Genomic DNA, 6,969 nt, shown 5'->3' with positions numbered 1-6,969 from the left:
CGTTGGTTAGAGTAGGTATGTGTTGCAAGAAAACTATGGACTGATAAACCAAGACGCAATTGCAACCGGTGTTTAAGAACGTCGAACGACATGGAGTAGGTGATAGTAAGATACACACTGTCTTAGGCTTGAATATAGTTTCGAATGTTTTACTGCTGCAATTTACGATGAGATTATAATTTATGGATTACCTTTGAGTGACACTGAAGTGACTTTGAGAATGTCCACCCAACAACTAGCACGAAATGAGAGTTATAAGGTAGGAATCAAAATTATGATTTAGTTGATGGGTAGAGTTAGGAAATAGATTCAGGGTTTTCATCAAAAACTGACATCAGCTAAAATGTCAAACTCTATTAATCCAAATGGATGAATGAATTTTGCACCACAACCCAAGACTTATAATCTTATGTCTGATTTGTACATCCATAAATCGTAGTCTCGCCCTTTTGGTACTCAACTTGTTAGCTAAATCCTATTGGGCCGATTGTATATGGAGACTTAGGTTAACACATTTTATCTCACCATTGACACTGATTGTGAGGACGATAAACTTATGCGATATATTGAGGATTTAGAGGACATGATAATAACTGCCCAACTGACAACTAAATTTGATACGCCACTAAATAGCTTAAGACGTGACTAAACATTAAAATCTTGACCATATGAACTTCAGAAAATGGGTCGTTAAAAAGACAGTATACAGAAACGTTCTGAACGGCATACTATTGATATCCGAAGGACCACTCACAGCACTTAAGAAGAGGGCATCGATCCTACAAATCTGAGGAAAATTGTCCAAACAACCAAAACTTGTTGGTCGCACAATGGGTGAAAAGCTACAACCGTTTACCTTGGAATCAGTTCGAGTTCTTGTTTGAACAATTCGAATATTACCAAACCAGGTCTTGAGTGACGCTGAGAATCTCCTTAGGGTTTTCATAAACATACAACATAAACTAATAAATTGAAGCCGAAAATGTAGAAAAGCTTGATTGAAAATCGTGATCCACTTATTAGTAGTTGCAGAAGTTCGTGCTTATAAGCACGAATCTGTAGATTTTTAATAAGACTACTAATCGTTATTTTGATTATCGTTTACCAGTTCTAACAGTATTTATGTGCAGAATCGTTGGAAGATCAACTGTTTTAAAGTACGAAATATTGGTCTGAAAAAAGCTCACTTTAAACAATAATTACTTGGAGCTCAATTACTACACATATGTGGATCTTGCCTGAATAAAGCAGTACAGCGACTGAAACCCCTAATTTCAATCTTAAGATATTTTACACTCGGAGCTCTAGATTCTATAACTTCTTGGTTTAAACTAACGGTCGAACTCAACCAACTTGTTTTTCTGGAGGGTCCAACCTTGATGAATTATAATGCCCGCAGTGTGATTTCAACATTTAATACAGATAATTATGAATGGGAAACCAACAATATTCACTCAGAGTCGTGGAGCAAAAATAATTCCAGAATTTAATGCACGCAAATCATATGAGGTGGATGATGTTTGCTACCTTTTACAAAAGTTTCAGGCGTGTATGAGGATTGGCTCATTTAATTAGGAAAGCTTTATTCATGTAAGCTTCCTCCAACAAAAATATGTGTCTTTCTGCCTAAATGACTACTGACAAAATCCTTATTCCGTCATGCCTCCCTTTTTCGATGTCTTCCTGTTGTTAGAATTTAATAAACTACCATTGTTTCCGATAATGCACAACACTTGACCAGACGATATCAGTAAACTTTCAAGACATCACCCACAACTCTCATCAGTGACAGCCCCAAAAAAATTCAACTGGCGTCCCTTAATAAACTATAAGTCCCTGACTACCATTCCATACACCACAGAATATGGAAGGGATATCTTTTCCGGTGTAGGCACGATTGAATTATAGGTTTTGCTGGTAAAGTGTTGTCAAACAACAATACCTCTGGCATCCTCACCGAACATGGTTGATCACACTGCCTTTTATAGCCAATCATGCACTATTAAGTTTGAAAAACGCTCTTGAAAACTTAGACGGTGAATCTTTCCGCCTATCTTCAACCGGTTTTTTCTGGGCTTATTTAACTTATGACTAAACAGTTCCCTTTGATCTAGAGACATAAACTTGATTGTCAGTGTAACTTGAGACGGGCCACAAAACAGTTCTCGGGATGGTGATGACTTTATTGTAGGGTCTGGACGCTTTTAATTGAGTTTCTATACTGTCAAATTTTTTTGATGTTACTGGTTTTGTACATTGTATGTGTTTACCTAGTTAATTATTTACTTGCAACGTCAAGTATTCTCGTATATATGTACATAAATTCACTTCACATTTGTTTATCCAGAATCCCTACAATTATGTTGGCAACTACGACCACATGTACACCGGAATAAAAGATAAGTGCATCTTTTAAGTACGTTATTGAAACTGATTCTCTAATATAACTAATATAACTTATTCTAATATAAATTATTTCGATTTTTCATTACACTGAAAGAAGTCACAAGTATTCGAATTTTGACAACGCCTTCACACGTGACGCTTTTATAATCAGAGTATACCGACCTGGTAAACTCAGAAGCCATAAGTGAATGGGTTCCAAGATATTTTTGGGAGTTATCAATATGGATAGATGCGTCTAGTCAAAGCTCGCTAGCAGTTGTAAGGGATGAGTAGCACGGCCTAACCACTCATGATCTGGTGCAGAAGAATGCCGGAACGCCCTCAACTAGGTGTGTCCAGTGAGACTAACGAGGTTAGCATCAATTTTGAAGACCTACAGAACTATATATCTTGGTAATTTATTTATCGCTACAGCAACTTTCCGTCAGAAACTACCAAATTCTTGTTTTATCTATGTTTGGCAGATTAACTGCAAGTACAGAAGTATAACCGTAGATAAAAGTGATCGTAATTTCATCGTAGAAATTTGATAATCACTGAGAAGTCATGGTTTGAGAAACTGATGGTTGTTACCACAATCAGTGAGGACTGTAAACTACAGATCAAGAGTGAGATTGGAACGATGAATCTCTCTCTACAAGATGACAGACGGTGAGTACTGCCTACTTGTTCTACAGCTGAATCGGGAAATATCAAAGAGAACATAATAAAACAAAGGTGTCACTCTGGACTCGCGCCAATGATACTGTCAATGCGGTGATGGACGCAATAGTGTCTCTTTAAGTTCTCAGAAGACGACCACGACTACGTAAACTGACGATTTGCGCGAATGGTTGTGTTGCCAGATTATTAATTAAGCTTTGCAGGTTGTAAATCGTCGAGCACTGGAATAGCCGATATTGTACGGTAACTATCTGCTAGATAACAACCACGAGGAAGAAGTACTTCATGTAGTGAAAAATAATCATATAAGGCAATTGATCGACTGAGTTTGTTTGGATAGCTGTATCGGTTGTATCGGTCGCATTTTGCAACCGCTATTTTCCAACAACCATACATGGTATTGTTGAAAAATCATTCTATTTAAGCCAGTTACAACTAGACGAGCACAAATGAACGTATATCTTTAATTCGTAACCAGTGTGCAATCAAGTAAAATCAAATAAGTAATGAATGAGGAATAACAATACGATCATTAAGACAAAAAATATCATCAGGAGAAGTGGATAACTCATCACGCTCTGAAAAATAGACCAGAAATCTATGTTTCAGATTAGCATTCCAACCTTTTCTCATAGCTCTGGGCATACATTGAAAACACTGACATGTCGTTCTAATAAGATCTGGATGTCTCACAGACAAAGTTTATGCTAACAAACAGTCTGAAGTATTAACAGGTTTATCTTGTAATGATTGTCGAGATATGTGGTCGATATGTTAATTTGCTTGGCACTTCTGTGCTAAATCGTTTAGTTATAAGCACTCAAAGCAATACTCCATAGTTGTGTGGATGGCGTCGAGTCTTGATGGACTATGATCACCACTACAATGAGATTACGCGTCCAGAAACGACTTGATCCCTTTGATAACTAGCAAAGCAGAGGACCGTGATTGGTCCAGGTAGAGTATATTTATTGGCGATCTCATGGTATCGAAGGAATACCGAGACGTGCCAACGAGTACAGGCAAAAAGGACAGAACGTAAGAGAGTTCAAACCAAACAAGAAGTGAAATTTGATACAGTTAAACAACAACGAGTACGATAAAACAATCACTGGTACAATTGGTTATAATAATAATTGTTTCCATTTTTCCAATCGTGTTCTTGTCGAGACAAGCCGGCCACTACAGTTGTACCATAGCTGCTAGAGAACGTGCTAAGCACTTTCCAGGATGGTAAATAAACGTTTGGGCCTCATGATCTATAATAACAGTTAATTTTTTTAAAATAAATATTTATAAAGTCATTTAACGGCTTAGAACACATCTATTACTTCTCGCTGAGTTCGTGAACAGCCTTGCTCAATAGCAGTACATGTGTGTGAAACACAGATACCTGGTCTATTTTCCTACTCCAACGCTGTACCAATATCCACAGGTGATGCATCAGAAATAAGTACAGAATGTACACTAGTTGACTTAGTTCGAAGAACAGCATCACTTTGAAGAGACTTTAGCAGACATCGTAAGCATGGCTCTTGCTCCTCACCCTATTCGAATAAACTGGATGTCAAGATATCAAATAAACAATTGGCACAACAAGAAAAACTATTGATTAAAAGACAATAGTACTGAAAAACGTCCACGAGTGAACGTAACTCTGTAAGATTTTTCGTAGATGACGCACTTGTCAGTGGAGCCAGTCGCTTTACATCTGTTTTGAAACCGTTACCGTTACCGCCAGAATAGTTTTAAAACTTGTAAAAGAAAGCTGAGGAAATTAAAACATCTCTATCACGAGCATAATGACTTGTATGCACTTCAGAGTATACTTAACTTAATCGAAGGGGTGTTTCTTCTAAACGCAATTATTTTATGAATGTAGAAAATAAAGCCCTAGGTAACAAAAGCCCAGAATTATCAATACTTTGGCTTTTTAAATCGCTTGTGAAGTTAAATTCTCTTGACGCGACCAAATTCCTCATAGTTAACGGGAGAATTGTTGATGGCCCCGATATTATTTGCGAACAATTCAGCTAGCATTTCTCGCAGTGCTATAACACTAGAACTGAAAGCTGTATCAATACATTTCCAATGCTGACATGCAGACACCTGTTGAAACTTGATTTCGTACCCTCCAACATCAAGCAGGTCATAGCTGCCCTGAAAAAGTCCTATGATGGTGGACCTGACGGGATTCCTTCATCATTTTTAAAATATGGTAGTAGAGAATTCCCATTATTTTGTTTAAAACTTTTCAACCTATCTATGGAATATGGGGTTGATGATACAACGGATATTCTAGTTTTGCAACTAGCAACCAGTAGTATCTTCTATAATCGTTCGTTCCCAGTCGAATAGAAACCAGAAGTCAGACGAGGAGAGATAGGAAAGATATATTTGATTCGTTACCAATATATCGAGAGACTTCGTTCTTAACTGGCTATTGTAACGTAGGAGCTGTGTCCCACGCCGTGTTGCAACGTGATCTGGTGCGGATGCATGACCGAAAGCCTTCAGCTAAACAAGTCCACTTAAACAACGTGGTCAGCATCCAATGTCGAACACTTAATGAGCTATTGATTTTGGGGAATTATTTACAGCTACAGATCACTCCCCCCTAGTGGGGTAGTGATGCCTCTAAGACGTGACCAGCCAGAAGTTTAAACCCAACGAGTTTGTCGTTGGTAAACACTCTTCTGATAGCTTGCTTCGTTTAGCAGCGTCTGGTCGTCTTTCCTTAAACTATGGGACCAAAATGTACAACATAGCAATAAAGAAATATAGTACAATGAAAATTTCGGTTCCTTGCGAAACTTCGTCGTTCTTTTCCAGCCGTCCTGGAAAAGAGGAAAAATAAAACGTGTGAGTGCATGTCGAAAATACACTCGTACTTGCGTAAGGACACAAGATGAGCGGGAAAAAAAATGAATAAACTAATACACTTACAAACAGCGTAAAAGCGATCGGAAAAAAATGGTTTTTTTTGGTTTTTTTTATATAAATAAAAAAATGAGCATATTAAAAAAATTTTTTTCAATAAACTATGAAATGGTAATTCAAGATAAAGCTTACGTCCTACGTGCAATATTCGTTAAGATGTTCTGGAAATCTTACTCGTCTTCCAGAACGCGTCGTTTTAGGTTTATTTTCCGATGAAGTATCAAGTTGTCGGTTGTCGTGTAGGGTACTACGAGTGTAGTAGCTGTGTCGTTTGCTTGTACCGAGGGAAAATCGACGTAGCTAGGGTTTCCTTCTAAGTACGCTGCTTTGAGTCGATCGATACTGATGCCATCGTTCGTACCGTTCTTATCGACTACATAGTACTTAGGTTCGCGTTAAAGAACTTTGAAGCGTCCTTTGTAAGCTGATTCGAGAGGTCGACGATGTGAGTCTCGACGAACGAAGACGTGTGTACTATGTCGTAATTCGGATTGAACGACAACATCAGTTGATTGAGGTCGAGTGTGAGCAGGTTTAACTGAACGCATAGCGTTTGTAAGCCTACTCGTGTAAGAGTTTAGATCCATGTTCAATGAAGAAGCTGAAGGATCCACGAATTCTCCTGGGAGTCGGAGTGTCGTTCCGTAAACGAGTTGAGATGCAATGTATCCAATGTCAGCCTTCACTGCATTGCGGATATCTAGCAAGACGAGTGGAAGAGCGTCTGTCCACTGTGAAACGTTTGAAGCTGATAATGAAGCTTTTAATTGTCGATGAAAACGTTCTACCAACCCGTTTGCTTGTGGGTGGTAGGCGGTCGTTCGGAAGCGAGTGATTCCTAATAGTGAAGTCAGACAACGGAAAAGTCCAGATTCGAAATGGCGTCCGCGGTCTGTAGTGATCGTGGAAGGGCAGCCGAAATTTGCTACCCATCGTTCGACGAAGGCGCGAGCCACTGTT

This window comes from Schistosoma mansoni, chromosome 1 (assembly GCF_000237925.1).
Source record: "Schistosoma mansoni strain Puerto Rico chromosome 1, complete genome".
NCBI classification, from domain to species: Eukaryota; Metazoa; Platyhelminthes; class Trematoda; order Strigeidida; family Schistosomatidae; genus Schistosoma; species Schistosoma mansoni.
Note: the sequence above shows the minus strand (reverse complement) of the source record.